Consider the following 20,655-nt stretch of genomic DNA (forward strand, 5'->3'; position numbering starts at 1 on the left):
CTTCTTGTGCAGAGTCTCCATAGACAGGACCAGTCCAACTTGTCCAGTTGGACTCCCAGGTACCTGAACTGGAGACAGCTTCTACCTCTGTGTCATGGATGGTGCCTGGCACCAGTTGGACCTCTTCGGACACGATGACAGACGCCGCATGACAACAATAGCTTACGCCTGTCGGCCAGTAAGCTAAAAACTAAGACCACTGCAACTTATGTGCAGTGTTCCTACAGGTTTCTACAAATTCAATTTAAGACTCTTTAAAGGAGATATTTGCTTTGTTTATTAGCTTACCGGCCGCCAGGCCGTAAGCTATTGTCATCATGCAGCATCCATCGTCATCTGTTGTCGTCATCTGTCATCCGTTACAAACTCCAGTTCTGATTGACTTCAAACTTGGTATACAGCTTCTGTATGATGATGTCAACACAAGGGATTGAAATTATTTCGATCCAGATTTGATTCTGGATTCGGTGCGACTTTGAAAAATGTTCCCATTATAACAGATAGGAAGGGATTGATCCAGTAAATCAGTAACTATCTATGATATCAAGTTGGAATTATTTTTTTTACAGATCTGATTGGAATATGACCAAAACATGGACTATTTCTGTAATGTAATAAATACACAGAACTGGGTGATAATAAATGGCGTCTGGATACATTTCCCAAAGCTTTTAATTTGGCCGGTAAGCTACAGGGCCATTGGTCCGATTTCTGAGTAATGACACTAGAAAGTGGTTTGGAGCGCTGGCCCTTTAAATGTGTATGAGCCACTTCAGGCCCCGCCTTGAATTAGAAGGAATTCAAACAGGTTGTAGAAATCCACTATTAGGGTCCAAATACACAAATAAATGGATTTGGGGTTTATTTATCTAGACCCTAATAAAAGTGGGTCTAGATAAATGAGCCCTGTAAGACTTTTTTAAGACCACTTAGAACAGAATTTAATGCTCATTTCTCAGCTGTTCCCCTTCACTCCTGCAACCAGGTTGAGAATGATCTTTTCTCCAACCAGACGTTAAATGTGTACTTCCCCATGTTTAGTTTTTGCTTGTGAGCTGTTCTTAACCCTTTATTGTGCAAGTGGCTGTTTTGGGTAATTTCCGCACACATTACAAAACAGTGACAGTAACAGTTTTAATGAGGACAGTGAGTCAACAATCTCAGGTCCAATGTGGTCTACAGGGTCTGTAAGGTCCACCTCTGCATGAACAGTGAGTGTAACTGCTTTGTTAGGTACCATGAAATAATGGTACTAATGCAATAAATGATGAAATAATGGTACTAATGTAATGAATGATTAAGTAATGGTATTAATGTAAGTAATGAGAAAGTAATGGTACTAATGTAAGGAATGACGTGGATGTTGGCCACTTATGTTGGTCTAATGTTCTAAAATACATGTTCCTTTGACCTTACATGTGTTTTTCTTGTATTTTTTTATATTTACTTTTTGTATTTTTATGTTTTTTGTTTGCCACTTACTGGTAAGGAACCAAATACGGTAACTTCACAAACCTTGACTTTCTACATAAAACATTTTGAACAATTTCACAAAAGTAATAAAGTCTTGTTATGTCCTCCAATAACACACTAGGGTTTAAATTTTGAATTTCTGAGTATTAATGAGTCAACTATAAAGGGTTAAAGTTTCCAAAGTCGGCTTTCTCTGGCGATGTGCATGACTAACAGCTGCACGTGTGTTTGGGTGAATGTTCTGTGATATTTCTCATCGGGGGCTGCAACATTAGCGATAACTGGTTCCTAATTTCAATATAAATTGTCAGGTTGGAACGGGTGGAACTGAGTCAACTAACGTTAATTTCTTTGCAGTTTGGACATTTAACAGACACATTTAAACACAATACAACCAACAAGTTTAAGGAAACATAACTGAAGACCTGCTGTGAACAAATAGAAAGAACTCTCCAAACATTTAATATTGAATGTTTTCTCATTTAATATGAAGACAGTATGAATAGTATTTCATTTCATTTCATTGAAGATCCCCATTAGCAACTGGTGTTTCAGTTGCTCTTCTTCCTGGGGTCTCCTCTACATTACAGTTTTAAATTTTAACACTAATCTTACACCATTCACACACACACACACACACAAACAGGACATATACAACAGCCCAATGCAATTAAAATAAACAAACAAAATAACTACAATACATTCATACTCCTTACCAACAATAGCTGTCTGATACAAATGAGACAAACAAAATAAATGCTGTACATTTGTACTCCTGCACCAAACAATAGCTTTCTGATACAAATCCTGAAACATCTTTCAATATTAGCAATATTCATTCCATTCCATGCCTGTTGTGTAAACAAAAAAAGTTTACTTTCTTTTGAAAACATTTTCTATTATTTTCCGACAACAAAAACCCTGGCAATCCATTCCATGCAACCATGGCTCGATAAAAAACAGTTCTCTGTAATTGATTTGTTCTGCCTAAAGGCAGAGCACACCGTGGTTCTGGTTTGTCTTGTACAATAATTATGTTAATCAGCAAAAAATGACAGTTTCTGTAAATAATTTCTGGAGTTTGTGTTGTGATAATGTTACGAATAAATGATAATAAAGAATATTTCAACCTAGATTTACAGTTAACCATGTCAAACTGTTGTGTATGTGGTTCTATTAGTTCTGTAGGGCAACCCAAACAATTCATGCTGCTTTATTCTGTGCGACTTGCAATTTGTGTAAATTATTTTCATTGGTATTTGACCAAACTGAGGCAGAATCCATATGAGATAATACTAATGACTGAACTAAGAGCTTGGTAAACCATTAAGGAATAAATTTCTTAGAGTGTCTAATTATTCCTATACTCCGACCCATTTTTTGCAATATATTATTTATTTGACCATTCCACAACAATGGAATAAATGAGCTTCATCTACCTGTTGAATCACATTTTCTCCCACAGTTAAGTGCAACGTTGGTAACATCTTAAGAAATATTTTGAACCAACAACCATACATTTTGTTTTGCCTGCATTAATAAGTAATTTATTGTCTGTAATCCATTGTGTAACTAAGTCTAACTCCTTATTTAAGATGGTATTAAGTTGACCTACATTTTTTGCCGATACATATAATGTTGTGTCATCTGCATATATTGCCATGGTTGCATGTTTAGTTACCAGAGGAAAATCATTTGTGAAAATTGAAAATAAAAGAGGTCCTAAACAACTACCCTGGGGCACCCCACAACTCATGTTTTCAACCTCTGAATAGCTACCATTAAAGTAGACTGTATACTCACGATTACTGAGATAGCTTTCAATCCATTTAACAGCACATGGTTTGAATCCATAACCACCTAACTCTTTTAACAGAATATTATGATCTAGAACATCAAAGGCCGCGCTTAGGTCTAAGAATACTGCACCAACCAAATTCTTATTATCAATCTCCTGTAGCCAGTGATCAGTAATCTGAGTAAGTGCTGTAGTGTGGAGTGACCCATTTGTACTTTTTCCATAACTTTGCTTACTGCTGGTAACAAACTTATTGGTCTGCTGTTTTGGCCTGAAAACTGTTCTTTATTATTTCTAATTAAAGGTGTAGTTTTTGCTGTTTTCCATTGTGACGGAAACACACCAGCTGCTAAACTCAAATTGATTATGTGAGAAATAGGCAAGGAAATAAAATCTGCCACCATTATGCCATTATGTTTGGTCATCTCCCCATCAGGGCTGGACTGTAGAAATTTCAACTTGATATCATTTATTTACTGCATCGATCCACTTCCTATCTCTTACAATGGGGAAATTTTTCAAAGTCGCATCAGATCCAGATCCAAATAATTTCACTAACTTTTGTTGGCCAAGTTTGAAGTCAATCAGAATTGTAGTTTCGGAGACGAAGATGATTGAACTTTTTGTAACGGACGACAACAGACGACGACGGAGGCCGCATGACGACAATAGCTTACAGCCTATCAGCCGGTAAGCTAAAAACAGACACACTGCACATTTTTCTTTCCCAGTCCAATCCTTGTCCATTCTCCAAACCTAAACTCTTTGTTAGTCTATAGTAACAGATCACCACAGCAGTGGATTTGTTTGTTGTACATCCCTAAAGTGAGTCCAGGGGGCTCCAACACTAAAACATTAGTTCCACCTGCTACATGTTCTAACCTAAAGAAGAAGAAAAAAAAAAAAAAAAACACCTAGGAGTGGTCCCATGCGCCCCCGGTAAGCCTTCACGCCTTCCCTAGGGGGCCCGCCCCACAGTTTGAGAAACACTGGTGTAATAGCTGTTGGAGATTTTTATCAACTTCCACCAGTTAAAGGAAGGCCTCTATACACAGATCAGGTAGAGACTAACCTGTGGGGAAATACTTTTAGACACATAGAACTAACAGAAATAGCGCGACAGAAAAATCAAGATTTTGCTGTGACACTAAACTGCATCAGAAAACATAAGAAAGGAGACAAACTTAATGCCCAGGATGAGAAACTATTCAAACAATGTGAGACGGGGATGGGTGATGACACAGAAGACCGTCACATTTTTGCAACAAATACTTACATAGAAACCCATAACTAATTGTTACACAAGGTATGTTCTGATATTTTTCAGATTAAAGCCCAAGATTTTGACAAAAATCCTCAAACAGGATGACTTTTATAAGAGTACTTCACATACCTTTGACAAACAGACATATTTAAGTAAACTGTTGAGTGTTTTTCCAAAGCTTGTGTCATGCTCATCGAAAACAGACACTTCAGATGGTCTTGTTAATGGAGTTTTTGGCACCGTTTGTTTTATAAAATTGGATGAAATTACCAAACTCCCCAAAAGCTATTTATGTAAATTTTAATGATGAAAGAATTGGCAGTAAATTAAGAGCTAAGTTTCCATGTACAGTGCCTGGTCTTCAAAATGCCACACCAGTTGACTTGATGAAGACAAAGTCTCCCACAGAGGTGGAGTTCGACGTCAGTTTCCGTTACGTCTAACCTGGGCCTGCACAGTACATAAAGTGCAAGGCTGAGTAACTTTAGACAAAGCAGTAGTGTCACTGAAAAAGATTTTCTCTGCTGGCCAAGCTTACTTAGTTTTAAGCCGTGTAACATCCATAGGAAATCTTATTCAGAATTTTAAAGCCACTGCTATTTATGTAAAAAGTGATATAGATGAAAATTTACAGGCAATGGAAAAATATAAAGAGACTCCATTAAAAAGATCAGATGCTTCTGTCAAAGTGTGTTTATTTAATATTCAAGGCTTAGATGCACACATAGCGATCTAAAACCAGACGCAGGATGTTGGACACTGATTTGATTTGTCTCACAGAAACATGGCTACAACACAACACACAGTGACATTGTATGGCAGGAAGGACGTTTCACCGTAAAGCTAGATCCCAATGTTATAGTGATATGGAAACATTTTCCACTTTACACAAGGAACAACGTGGTGGTGTTGGCTTTTATCACAAGGACCACATCATCTGCAACATTATCAGTGTGCAATGCAGTAATTTGGAAGCAATGATGTTTAACCCTTCTGGGTCCACGGTCACGGCTCCATGACTGAATCACATGACATTAAACACATCGTAGCGTTGGAAGTCGGTCACACAGACTACTGGGGACAACTGCATTTGAAAATGCGGACTTGACACACTCTCCCACTTTTTATTTGATGTTGATGGAGCAAATATACCCAGAGATATGATGTTTTTTTTATAACCAGAGCAAACAAGAGATATAGCATTATAGCGACATAAAGCAAGCATTATGTTTCTTACCATATCTTCGTTTTTTGTCCTTTTTCAAAACGGAAAAAACTGGCCGAATCTGCGGGTTCTAATCCACAGACTGCCTTAGCATTACAAGTAAGGGTGAGGATGAGCCCAACCTGAACCGGATGCAGAAACAGGGAGGTCACTGACGTGCTGTAATCTGATTATGGATGTAAAATATGTGTCAAAAGACTGAATTTGTTTTTCTTACTTTATCATGTACATTTCAAAGAGAAGGGCCCAACTGATCTATGTGGAGGGATCGCAGACAGTGCAGAGGATGCACCCAATACATCTAAGAAAAAGAAGACCTTAGGGAGCTTCTTCAAGGTCACTGGGGCAGCTACACCATGATCCTCTCCTCACCAGGAACAACAGGCTATAGCCTCTGAACTTCAGTCGTACCTACAGTGTGCCAACCTTGACAGTGAAGGCACCTGCTGGACTGGTGGAAGGAACATCAGAAACTCTACCCACGACTTTCAAAGCTGGCAAAAAAAGTACTTTTGCATTCCTGCAACAAGTTCCCCGTCAGACGGTCTTTAGCACTGGGGCAAACGTAGTGACCTGCCTTCACTCGTCTCTCAAGCCAGAGGATGTTGACAGACTGGTGTTTCTTGCCAAAAACCTGTAAGCTTAAGCCTCATGTTAATGCCTTTTCTGTATAAGCTGTAATTGTTTCCACTGAGTTGCACTTTGAGATTGCACTCTGTAATACCATATTTACTCAGTTAACCCTTAGTAAATTCTAGGGTAATTTTATTATTATTATTATTTTATTATATTATATTATTATTATTTATTCTCATTTAAAGTTTAATTTTGCACTGAAAACTGGTCACATATTGTTTAAAAGTAATGCAATAAAAATAGATGCTTTCCTTAACATGATGAAAAATCATGATCAATAATCGTGATTACAATATTGATCAAAATAATTGATTATCATTTTGGCTGTAATCACGCAGCCCTACTATGAATAAAAAAATAGGACCAATGTCCCTGTAGCTTACCGGCCAAATGAAAAGCTTTGGGAAATGTATCCAGATGCCATTTATTATCACCTAGTTATGTGTATTTATTCTATTACAGAAATAGCCCATGTTTTGGTCATATTCCAGTCAGATCTGTAAAACTTTCAAATTCCAACTTGATATCATTGATACTTACTGATTTATTGGATCAATCCACCTCCTATCTCTTAAAAGGGAAATAAACACGTGTGAAAGGTTCAGGCTTTTGGACCAGTGTGTGGTCCAGCTAGTCCAGGACAGCCGGTCTGGAATTCCATGGTCCCAGTCCCTTTTTCGCTTTCCTACAGGAAAAGTAATAAAGACGCATAAATGAAAAACAGAACACATGATGACAGATTCCTACCAGTGGGTGTGTCATGTGACATGTCTGACCTGGGCCATTGTAAACAGCAGGAGACGATGGACCAGGACACAAACGAGCCACAGGTTCAGAAAAGAGGCGACTCCGTCCGGTCCAGTTCCGGTGGAAATCACCAAACATACAGAATAAATCAGTGTTCAGCTCACGGCGACAACATGAATACATCCAGTTCTCAGATTTAGGTTTAGCGTCAGACTGTTGACTAGTTTTAGGTTAACCGGACTTCACCTTTGATTAAACAGCTGATGCCGCTGACTACTGTTACAGCAGGGAACCACCTAAACAGTGAATATTTGTGTCATATACATACCACTGGTTTGTTCGACAGTCTGATCCACTGCGACCATTGTGGTCCTTTAGTTTCTTTTAATCCCGCATAAATTTCTTCTTCTTTCCTCGTATTTCTTTAGGCGTGTGTCTTATATTTGGCTCCGACAGCTTTTACTCGCTGGTTTTGTGTCGGCGATTCAAAGTCCGTCTGAATTTCCTCATCGTCCGTCCACTTGTTGTAGCTTCTCTTTTGGTCCATTTTCCGAATTATCAAAATACAAAGCTTATGGAAATTAAATGAGTGAAATATTGGCGGTGAACAGAATGTGTAAATGCTGCAGTCTAGTCCACCACTCAGCCTTCTCCAGAACACAGCCCTGCCCCTTAAAGTTCCTGGTAATCTGGAACGTACTACCTCTGTACCAGGAACTTCTTCGGGGTAAATTTGGGGCGGGGGAGGGTCAGTTACCAGGGTAATTTTCGGTGGAAACGCACCAGGAACTTTGAAAGTTCAGGGTAATACAGAAAGTTCCTGCAAAAGTTCCTTCGTGGGAAAGGGCCTAAAATCTAACCCAACAAGCACTTGGTGTCCATCTGTTATTTTAACTCGTAGCACTATTTGTCATAATCTTGAAACTCAGTGATGTTAGACATTCTGTTTTAGCTTATTAGTGTGTTCTTCAGTGTTTAAAACTAAGCTGTCCAAGAACTCAGTTAATGGTCGTGTGCTGGTAAATCCATCGCCTGTTTTTGGGGAAACCTTGTTTGTTACAGGTGTGAATCTTTGCTGACCTCCTGATTTGATTGTGAGGTCTGCTGATAATTTGAGTTCTCTAAAGGTGGATTTTGATGCATGTGCCTTGGTAATTATTGGCTGTTTTTTCCTTGAGGTCAGAGATATTGGGTCAGGGTGAAAACGTGCTTCCTCAATAGTTGAGTCAAAGTTTCCTTTTTTTGTAATGTACATTTTGCATATTGCATGCACTTTATCTTAGTTTGTGCTTTCCAGTAAGTGAAAAGTCCAGATGTCTTTCAGATGGAGAGCAAATTAATTTTGTTCCACTAAGGCCTGAAAATCAGCAGTTAGTAATGGAATACTTGATTTTATGAAAGGCTGCAATCCCTCAATTATGTTCCAACATTGGAATGATGTTTAACTGTTCAATTTACCATGATGATGCATCTAGAATCCAGAGATTTGATCAATTTGGAAAAACATAACCTGGAGTTTTAAAAATATGAAAAGTTAATAAAACAAACAAAAAAACCCAAAAATTTTCAATATGGCCTCTAGTTTTAACTTTCTAGAAAAATATACTGTGTGGCATAAGATAACCGGAGTTTATTTAATCATAAGAAATTTACTATCAAATGGTTTTCCTAGTTACAGTTTGGCGATACAAACCCCCCCCCCCTTAATTTTGCATAAATAACGTGTTTGTAATGGAGTTACAAATGTAAGGGACTTATTGCCATAAAACATTGTGGTACTCCAGGTAAGTGTCTTTATGGTTTTCTGAATGTTTGAAAAAAAAGTTCAAACCAATCTAGGTGAGGCTTAAAAAGGTTGGAAAAAACATTTGAGCTCCTAAATAAAAATAGTAATAATATTCATACGAGTATTTGGGGTAGTGTTTTTTTTCCCCAACATTCTTTAATTATAAATGACATTTTTAGATTATTCTGATTTTGGTTATAAATTTGAAAATCTTTACAAGATCCTTTTTTTTTTTTCAGCTTAACAACAAATGCTTGGATACACAGAGGAGTCTCCAAGTTCTGACATCAGTGAGGACGAGTATGTTCCTGAATCTGATGAATCTGAGTGTAACAGTCTAAAAGACAGTGACAGTTCACCAGATGTTAAACAGAGCAAGAGGAAGAAGACGAAGAGTCCAGAAAACAACTTCAGCTTCCTCTCTGAAGTCCAACACGTAAGAGAAGACGTTTGACCCCTTCTAGTTCTCAAGCTGTAAATGACCCCAGAGAATCTTCTTCACCTGATGTCAGTGACCCCACAGAGTCCTTGTCTCCTGATGTGACAGTCATGACCCTAAAGAAGAAGAAGATGGTGGCAGGCTTTACAATAAAAGGTTTTATTGTGTATTTTGCAGTAAACCTTACAGCAAAATGTCACGCCACATGTCAATCCAAACACAGGGATAAACCAGAAGTGGCAAATGTACTGAAATGTCCCAAAGGCTCTAAAGAGCGAAGGCTGCAGTTGTCTTGGAGAAATAAAGGAAATGTGCCCATAATAATAAAGCGCTTAAAGAGGGAAAAGGAATGGTCATACCCCGTCAACAATCCATTAAACCTGCAAAAGCTGGTGAGTACTTACACTGCATCAACTGTGAGGGTTACCTCAAGAGGAAATCACTGTGGAGGCATATGCAAAGGTGTCAGCTGAGTCAACAAGTCAAAGGACTAAAGCCAGGAACATCTCGAGTCCAAGCCCTTTGTAAATATGCAGAGCCAGTACCAGACATCGTCAAAGCACGGTTTTGGAAACTAGTTCTTGATGTAGCAGGATAGATTATCGTGACCAGCCCTGCTAATAACGTCACTGAGAGGAGGGGGGGCGCTGATATATAAGGGGCGATTTTCTCACCGGTTCTTCCTTTTCCACATTCCGCTCGTGCGTCACATCCGGGCTCGACGTGTTGGTCTTGCAGGTATGGCTACCTGCTGCTTCCTCATACTGCTCATATTGTTTGACTGTGCTCATAGCATTTGTATTTTTGTCAGGACCGCTGCTTCGGTGCCGTTTCGGCATATTTGGGCGATCTGCATCTGGCTTGGTATGTGTCCGCTCTCTCTGCATTATAGTTGGTACTGTCTGGCGGCTAATACTGCTGTGGCTGCAGGTGGTAATCGAAGGCTGGGGGCCGGCGTTCTCTCTCTCTCCCTCCGCCCCTTCCTCTCTCTGTGTCTCGTCCGTATGGAACTGAATCAGGTATGTGTTAGCATAGCTAGCGACCGACACATCCTCTGGTACGTTTAACACTAATATCGTTCTCTATGATTAGGAGTGAGTCGCGTGGCTACTGCTGTTTTGTCCCTCCATGAGTGTTGTTCTCCGTGGTGTTCCTGCTGCTTGGGCCGACCGATGCGTCTCCCCCACACTGACTTATTATGTGCTGCTTGCGGCTAGCTGGCGGTCGCTTGGCTGTGCTCTGCCGGCGTGTGCGTCGGCCTGCTGCCGCCGTGTGATTTCTGTGCACGCGCTGCACTCCAGAGCAGCACTGAGGGCCTTTTACTGTGCTGCGTGTCCTGTGTTAATTGTATTAATGACGTGTCTGTGCAATTACTTATCATTGTCATTTGGATCCGTTATTCAGTTTCAATTTGTTATTTTGAATTCTTTATGCAATTAATTTGTATTTGGTTTGTTTTCTTATTAATCATTGTCATCTGGATCCATTATTTTAGTCTCAATTTGTTTATTTTGAATTTCTTATGTAATTAGTTGTATTTGATTTGTTTTTATTACATTGTGACTTGTTTATTGACTTGTTAATCTTTTTCTTCCTTTTAGTTGCTGGAGATTGGTGGTGGTGTTGGTGGCTGGTGTCCCCTTCTTCGTCTGCTGTGTCCTGGGAGCAGTTAATGTCACTGAGGGTTTTTGTCCACGCGTATTGGGTGATTTCTTTTGGTTTGTTTGCTTTGCACTAGCTGTCGCTCACCCACCGTCTCCAGTCTCATTTAGTCTTTCTTTTTGTAATATGTGCATGGATTAGTCTTTTTAAAAAGAAAAGAGAATTTCTATTGGCAAAATAACTAATTTATATATTTTTCAATCACGTCTCATGCCCTGTTTTGGAGGCCAACTTACCTGCGTGCCTTATATTTCCTTTTATTCTCCAGGTGCAATTCCTGGGGGTGGCGTTGTCGGTTCCTTTTGTTATATTAATTTGTACCATTTGGTTAATTGGATTAGTTCCAGTCGCCAATTATTAAATATTAGTTTATATTCTCATTTGGTCCTTTTATTCTTCATCGTTTACACCACCTCTTTGCTGCCACATTGACATGCACGAGGATGACTAACAAAGGTTGTCCGCAGTGAGAAGTGCATCTTGAAATTTGGAGAACACTTGTTTCAATAAGCATGGTCAAGATGTTACAAGACACGGATACATCCGACAGAAGATATGTGAGACTGGGCGAGTTCTTTAAGGACAAAAAGATGGCAAGTTACAGATCCTGTCAGATTTCTTTGTGCCAGCCAACTTCCCTCATGTCATAGAAGCCGTTAAGAAAGTCGCTGGCTTAGATAGAGAAAACAAATGTCTACAAAACACCGTCTTTAGTACTTAAGCTGGGTCACAATCTCAAGAAAGTGCTGATGTTCTGTAATGTGAGGCTATGATCTCAGGCGATGACAATGCCATTCACAATGTGCAGGTCTTTAAACAAATCTGTGACCCCAAATGGAGTGAGTGTGTGTCTTCCCAGACCCTCAGGAATTTGAATGAGGTGAAATGGAATGCTCCTCAGCTTCTTCCATTTGCTGAAGACATGAAAAAGATGCACCAGTATCTTGAAGGAAAAAGGATGGAGTGCCAGAGGAACCTCAAAGAAGAAGTCGTGAAGAAGAACTGGCTGAATTCGCCAAAGTCACTCTATGTGAGGTGATACTTTTCAACCAGAGAAGAGAGGGGGAGGTATCCAAAATGCCTCTGAATGCTTTCACCTTGAGAGATACCCCTGTCACTCATCCAGATGTGGAGCTTGGTTTGTCCGAGGTTGAGAAAAAACTGTGTAAGCACTTCCAATGAATTGAGATAAAAGGTAAACGTGCCGAAAGATCCCCATTCTCCTCACACCTGATATGGTGTCATCAATGGACTTGCTTGTCCAGAATCGCCGTAATTGTGATGCGTTGGATGGCAATCCCTACATGGTTTGGGAGACCACAGACTCTCAATCACTTCAGAGGATCAGATGTTACTCGTCAGATGGCTCAAAGCTGTGGAGCAACACTCCCAGAAGCACTGTCCTCAACTAAACTTAGAAAACACATGGCCACCATGTCAAAGGTTCTCAACCTAAAGGACAATGAGATGGACGACCTGGCGGACTTCCTCAGGCACAACATCAGAGTCCATCGTCAATATACAGACTGCCTGAAAGGACGTTACAGCTGGCGAAGATTAGTAAGGGTTGATGGCACTGGAACAAGGGCAGCTGTCCAGCTACAAAGAAAAAAACCTAGATGAGATCAGCATAGATCCACAAGGTAAATCCACAAGATCCACAGGTAGATCCACAAGGTGCATCACAAACTACATTTGACTCCTCTTTCCCTCCAAGAGATTAATAATGGTAATATTCAAAGAAAAAGCTCGAGGCTAAACACAGTGGGCATTTTTTCATATTTCAGATTCTTATACTTGGTTTGGCCAGTTTTTTTAACCTTAGATACTGTATATTTTCCTTTTAAATTGCTCTCTTGAATGGTATAAACAAGGAATATTAACTTTTCGCTGCCAGCATATATAGGTCATTGTTAGCTGTTCAGCTCTCGCTCCATCCTTGCTCTTCTTCCTTTGCCCTTTTTTATTTTGCTTAAAATCGTTTGAGCCAACTAATAGTTTGATATACTGTATGCTCTTCCTGTGTTTTCCAGAGAAAATGTCAGCGGACAGTGGATGAGACACTGAAGATTAGGTTGACTCAACTGAGAGGGATACTGCATTTTCACCTTCATCTTCTGAATCATCAAATGAATGAAAATGTCATTGCATAACATAAAAGGAAAAACTTTTTTAAAAACTGTTGCTAACAGGATCAAACTAAATGGTGATGGGGAACAGCTTCTGAGTTAGTGCTATTAACAAATACTGTAAAAGAAGTTCAACTGTTAAACTAGTGATTTAAGATACTTGTAGAAGCAAACACACCGACTACTTGCACTGTTGTAAACTCAGTTACTAAATAGATCTGCTGTGTTTAGGTCAACCTGGGGTAACCAAGAAATGCACCACTGAAGTTGGACAAACGAAGATCTGCCTTCAGCCTAAGGTAAGAATATTTGAGTGGAAAGAAAATCAGATTGCAAAGACCTGATAAAACATATCTAACCTTTAGATTCAATTCAAACAACTTTATTTTTCCCTGATGGGCAACTTAATTTTGCCACCTCTGTAAAAAAAAAAAAAAAAAAGAAAAAAAAAAAAGCTAAAAACAAAACATAATGACAACAGCATTGGGACACTCCAGGACAAACGAAGAGTCAAGTGGAGCCCAGAAGAAATCCAAGCGGTGGAGAAAACCCCCCTGGACTGTATTAACCATGGAACGGTTCATGGGAAAGCCCAGTGTATGAAGTGCATCCAAGCATCACCAGTGGAGCTCCAAGGCAGGACATGGCAGGGAGTGAAATTTGATGTGAAAAATCGTATAGATGCATTAAAACGAGAGACTTTCAAAAAAGGTAAGCGTTGAGCTAAATGGAATGGGCCTTTTGTTTGCGCCATAACCGTTCTGTAAGGGCTTTGTTTAAGTGAAAGTTTTATCACAGATAGTGACGTTATGTATAACAGTGTGTATACGTACTGTGTTTTCATTAAATTGTTTCATTTATGCATATGTTTATGCATGCAGATATACATGTTGGATTATATCCATATATGTTCTTGTCCCACAACATTGAAATGTTTGAATTAATGCATTTCAATAAAATGGTGTACATCCAACACTAAAGTGGACTCCAGTACTGATCACTGGGCGGTAAATAAGTTACCAGGTACAGAAAAATCATATTAAATATTAAACAAAACTTCTAATTTAATGCACTCTTCCAGATACAGGTCTGTATTGACTTAAAAAAACTCCCCTTGCTCATATTTGACATTCTTTTGTATGTATGTAAGTGTTCCCTACAGATGAACTGAACAGCGACACCTGGTGGTAGTTGCTGATTGAACAAATGGACACGTCCCCACCTGGCTGGAAAAACATGACAAATTTACAGTTTTCAAAATTTGATAAATTTTTATATTAAAGTTGATAATTGGTGTTCTTGGGTCCCTTAAAAATTTCAGAAGCTAAAACCAAGCCTCTAGTTCATTTAGAAAGTGTTGTCCCCACGTGTAGGCACCTAGAGAAAAGATACACTAGGTCCCCACGGAACAGGAAAAAACAAGTGTGTGTGTGTGTGTGCTTTTGTCTATGTAGTTGTGAGGGACCAACCCCTGACAAAACACAGACGTTGTGAGGACATTTTGCCCGGTCCTCCTAAAGTTAGTGCTTAGATGGCCTCCCTTGACCCTAATGAGTAGCCTATTCACTGAATTTCTCTCAGATGTGACTGATGAAAAAAATGGGTAGGTCATTTGTTGTTACAGTGAAATCCTGTTTTAAGGTAGAAAAACCAAAGTGGGACAAGAAATATTATGGTGTGTATTGCCAAACACCACATAGTAAAATAGCACAGCATCTTACTCAGAAAAACAAAGCTGAAAACAAAAGTGGTTCAAGCCATGCGTCTTCTACCGGAATCTAAGAAATGTCACCAAATATTAGAGCTGCTTCGCAGGAAGAGTGATTACTTTCATAACGTTAATGTGTTGAAGAACGGACAGGGTGAGATAACGTAAAGACAGCCGCCAGGAAGAGCAGATGCAGAAGATTTTCGACCATGCAACGTCTGTTATGGGTTCTTCTTAAAAGATGATCTGTGGAGACAAAAAAAACCATGAAAGAACGAGCTGATTCCAAGAAAAAACAGTTCAAACTGCTGCTGCATGTCTTCTCCCATGCAGAAGATAGGCATCAGAAAGGTGCTCAAAAGATAGTTTGCAGAATGGTTATTGATGAGGTGTCTGTTGAGGTAAAAAATTATCCACTCGTGAATTTGGAGACCAACTTCTGGAGAAACATGGGAGTGACAAATCAAAAGATGGTCATGTCAGTCAAAAGATGAGGGAGTTAGGTAGATTTGTCCTCACTGCAAAGTCCTGTGATGGAAAAATACAGAACCTACAAGATATTTTAGTACCACCTAAGTTTTCTTTAGCTGTGAAAGCAGTAAAAAAAAAAAACAAAACATCGGGTTACACCACCTCGATGTATAGGTACAAGACACCATCTCTTGCTCTGAAATTAGGTCACTCACTGAAGGCAGCATGTGAGATAATGATACGGCAACGAGTGAAGGCTGAGGATGACGATTCTACCAACAGAGTAAAGAACTTTAAAGGTCTGATAGCTGGGGAGTGGGACCTCTACGAATGAATCTGGAGGACAGATGGAACACAAAATAAAATGATTTCACTCACAGAAGATGTAATGAAACTTTACAGTGTTGAAGTCCACAGAGGAGAAGTCAAAAGCAAAACTCCTGGAGGGACCAAACCCCACTGCACACAAGACTCTCAGTAAATGCCTTCTAGCACAAATCATCCTTTTTAATCGAAGACAGCAAGGTGAGGCAGCAAACATACTTCTGCAGACCTACAAGGACAGAGCCCCAGAAGATTCCAATCAGAATATTATGCAGTGCATTTCAAAACTAGAACAGCATTTAAGTCAGGAGTTCACTAGGTTGGTGATCAGAGGGAAGAGGGGTCGTAAAGGGCCTGTCCTAACGACAGAGATGACTAAGTCCCTCGATTTTCTTATTGAAAGAAGGGCAAGAGGACAGTGACATTTTGGACAGCAATGACTATGTTTTGGGACGACAGAACTCAGAATCTCCTCTTCAAGGTTCAGACTGAGAAAATATGCAGCTGAGGGGCACGGAGGCCTGACACACATCAATGCACCTGAGGAAACATGTGGCCACACTGAGCCAGATAATGAACCTGAAAGACAATGAGTTGGATCAGCTTGCTAAATTCATGGGACACGATATTTGTGTCTATCGTGAATATTACCGGCTAACAGAAAACACACTCCAGCTTGCAAAAATCAGCAAGCTTCTATGGCAGTGGAGTGTGGGATCGACATTTACAAAGGAAAATCTCTGGATGAGATAGATTTAAGTTTAGAAAGTGAGTAGAAAATAAATGTTTATAAGGGAATTGCACTGAAAGTGGATGTTGTTTAATGTTCGACATGTAAAAACTATGAGGTGAAATTAATAACAAAATTGTTGCGTTTTCTATCAAAACAGTTGCTTTCTCTGAAAATGTGGGAGCTGTACAAGAGTCACATGTCGTCAAAGCAGTGATGAAGTCTGTGATGAGCAGCATGTCGAAAAAGGTCAAGACTTGGATGGTATGAATGAATCTATTTATTGATCTGTTGTTTATATTTGTTTTACACAGTTTGAGTCTAAGGCCCAAAGCATGAGCTTCACTGTGTTGTGACTGTACTGTATGTATGACACATGACCATAGATATACTGGAAAAATGACATGCATGCTGTTTTGTTGTGGAAACTGGAACAAGCTACCAACTGAACTGAAATCAGCCCAACTGTGAACATTTTTAAATCCAGGTTAATCACCGGGAACATCAGAGAGAAAACGTGCAAAACAGAGCCGAATTTTTTCAGAAAACAGTATCTCAATTCGGAAAAACAGAGCTGATTTTTTTTAAAACTTATTTTTTCTCATAATTACGAGATAATTATCTCGTTAATTCGGAAAAACAGAGCTGAATTGTATTTTTTGTGTGAATGCAATACGCTTCTGTGTGTTTCTTCGTTACCATTTGACCCAAACTTTAGCTTATGAATTGGCTTCCCATGTCCACCCAATTTCCAACGCCTGGTTTTGTTTTATCCACAGTACTCGTGCAGATGAGGCTGTCTCAAAACAGGAAATTGGCAAAGATGGTCATTGTTTGTGGGGAAACCAGCTTTAAACAGATAAATACATTAGTAAGGCTCAATAGAGCAGCCAACCAGAAAGTTGAACTGTTAAGACAGCTGTCTCAGTGCCACAGACCTTCGTCTGGCACAAGAAAGAATCGAGTACAAAAGGGAGGACTTCTCTGAGGACAGCCTTCAACTGGGTAAGTCAGCTCACATAAACACAAACGTCCAAAGCACAGCGCAGGCATAAACCCATGTCTAGATCTGCATTTAGGTTCACATTCTTCCATTGCTGCATGGAACAGATGGTACTACTAGTGCCTTGTGCAGCTGAAGCCACGGGGGTGGTTAAATTAGTTACCTTACTTTTAAACATACACACAGAACAGGGTGCATGCAGCGGTTCCACTGGAAAGGTTTGGCTGTAGTGCAGTGGTACTGGACGGACCACACTGCCCCCCATATACTATTATAAGTAGGATGGAATGTGGATGTGCTTCACAGGAGCTGAAAAAGACATCAGAACTCCAATTAAGGACAGTCCCACAGAGGAGCAGCAGAAGCAGCCCTAATTTTAATATTGTATATAATTGTTGTAATTAGACAGCCTGTTTGATTTAACGTGTGTGTATTTTCTGATGTTTAATGATAAATAAATGTGAAAAAGCAAGTTTGACGGGGACTTCCGGTGAGTGTTTCAAGTTGGCGGTTTAAAACTTTTACCTGTCCTGATCAGACACGAGGAAACTCCACAAAACTCGATTGATTAATTTTATTTAGCTCTAAAATGATATACTATGCGTGGAGTAAGATCTAAGAAGAGACCAGGGGGTCCTAAAAGTTATGGACAAGTGAAGACCAACACAGTTGTGAAATCAGTACTAGGAACATATCAGATCATTCACCAGTTTATTTAACACTTAATTTGGATACAAGACCCAAAAAAAATATTTGGAGACTAAACACAAGCTTACTAAATAATTAGAATATCATAAAAGAGGTAAAAGAAGAAATAAAAAAAAAAACTTTTTGAATTAAATGACAATGGACAAGTTGATCCTAACATTTTATGGACAACACACTGAAGGCTGTAAGAGAACAATTATATAAAAATAAATATAAAATATATATAAAAAATAAAATCAATTGGAGACTGTAAAAATTAAAGTTTAACTAAGCTTACAAGCAGTAAAGAGTTGGAGATGAGATTAAAAAAATTTACAACAAGAAAAGCACTCAGAGAGCGCAGACCTCCGCCAAAGCAGATCAGTGGGCCCCCATGACCCCCCCACCCCCGATCCCCACCAAAATTTTATCATTTCTTCCTTGTGCCAGTATCAACAGTTCCTGGAAATTTCATGAAAATCCGTCCATAACTTTTTAAGTTATCTTGCTAAAACAAACACATAACGCAAAGTGATCCCAATACCTCCTGGCGGAGGTAAAAAACAATAAAACACCTTGCACAGACGGACTGCCAGCTGAGCAGTATAAGGCATTTGAAGCAGAACTGTCTCCGGTATTATTAAAGTCACTGAACTGGACACTAGGAAAATTGACAATACCACCATCGTGGTCTACAATAATTATAACAGTTATACCAAAAGAAGATAAGAATAAAACACTGTGCAGCTCGTATAGGCGAATATCGGTTCTGAACAAAGATTATAAATTATATGCATCTATCATGACTAACAGGCTGAACTCATTTGCCTCAGAGTTGATTGACGAGGACCAAACCAGTTTTGTCAGTGGCCGACAAATTCAGGACAATATACGACGTTCTCTTCCAATAATCCATAATGTTCAGACAAATAATTGTAAATCTGTGCTGGTTAGTTTAGAAGCTGAAAAGGCTTTCCATTGTGTCAGTTGGGAATACTTATTCTTAGTCTTGGAATGATTTGTTTTTTCTGAAAGTTCAATTAATATTATTAAGACACTATATACAGCACCTACTGTAGAGTTCTTAAGCCTGATCAAAATTATGTTATTATTCATCTACTATAAAAATATAATAAATCAGGACAATGGATGTTTTTTTTTCAACTTTGCTCAAAGTTTAGACCCTAATGTTAATAAAAGTACATCAGAAGTGTATTTTAGTGCAAACTTTAATGTTCAAACATGATTTTTAATCTTTGTGTGGGGAAATATACGGTATTGAAAATCTCTGACAAGAACAATTAGTTTATGCATATCATCATCAATCCAGCCATGATGCGGCCATGTTTGTAGTCCTTTTAAGATCTTACTGAATCGATTGACACCAAGCATTCAATGAACTACAATACCCATGAGGTGTGAAACCCCTGTGTAAAATGCCTGAGGCGATCACCCAGCAGGGAACTTTTACACAGGGCGCACAGAGTAACGGAGTCGTGTATCCAGTGGATGTGTTGAGATTTGTTTTAGTAATATTTAGTCAGTTTGTTATTAGTTTTAGAGAGTTTCAGTGAGTGGCAGTGTATTTTATTGAACATCATTGAGTGTTTGGTAGGTTTCGAATTCTTGTTTACAAGAATTTGTATAGTTTGATCAATATTAGCGTGTGGACGTGTTGTCGTGAAAACAATGGCGAAGAAGGCGTACCGCACAGACAAAGACATGGCAGCTATATTAGCCGAAATTCAGAGACGGTCAGATGTGGAACTCTCTGACTCATCTGACCCTGACAGCAGTGGGGGTGCCGGGTCAGTGGAGGAGGCGTTATTTCAAATGGAAATCGACCCAGTATATGACTAAGTTTTTGTTTCTTTGAAATTGTGAACTATTTCTTTATGATTCGTTTATCAAAAATAAAAAATAAAACATGCTCGTCATTTTACAATATAAACATGCAAACACACATTGCACATTGTTGACTATAAAGATGTAATTTTTTTCAGCCTCATTTCTCATTTTATTGTTATTTCTACACATCAGTAGAAAAGATTACAAACAACAGATCAATGAAGTTTTGAGGATTTATTCACTTTGTCAAAAATAAATCACATTGTAACAGTCATTTCATGTGAAGTTGTAAAGAAAAAAAAATGCTAATCCAACTATGTGGGCAATAGTAATAATAATACCATTCAATACTACTGAAAAGTATTTTTACATATTTGAACTACATTTATCTATTTATTTTGACTAAATGTACATATTTTATTATGTATTTAGTCCCAAATAATATTGTCTTCATTTCTCATACCCAGCAAGACGAAAGTGAGGTTCCCAGCCCATCTGGCACATGTAAGGAGGCATTGCCTGTCCTTTCAAGATTTGTGATCTGATTACTTATGTAATTGTTGAGTCAAGTTGACATCATATACACTACTGTTCAAAAATTTGGAATCACCCCTATTAAGGCTGGGCGATTTTATCGATTCTGCAATATATATCGATATTTTGTTTCCCCAGAAAGTATAGATTTTTCAGCCGCAAGGATCGATACATTAAGCCCCATTCAAATC

The 20,655-nt window shown here is 38.9% G+C and overlaps 1 protein-coding gene across 1 annotated transcript in view; it reads left to right on the forward strand.

Moving 5' to 3' along the window:
- LOC115421075 (low affinity immunoglobulin gamma Fc region receptor II-like) overlaps positions 1–20,655 on the forward strand; it is a 299,216-nt gene that overhangs the window by 35,924 nt on the left and 242,637 nt on the right. The window lies entirely within an intron of this gene.

The sequence above is a fragment of the Sphaeramia orbicularis genome, chromosome 6 (assembly GCF_902148855.1).
Source record: "Sphaeramia orbicularis chromosome 6, fSphaOr1.1, whole genome shotgun sequence".
Taxonomy (NCBI): domain Eukaryota; kingdom Metazoa; phylum Chordata; class Actinopteri; order Kurtiformes; family Apogonidae; genus Sphaeramia; species Sphaeramia orbicularis.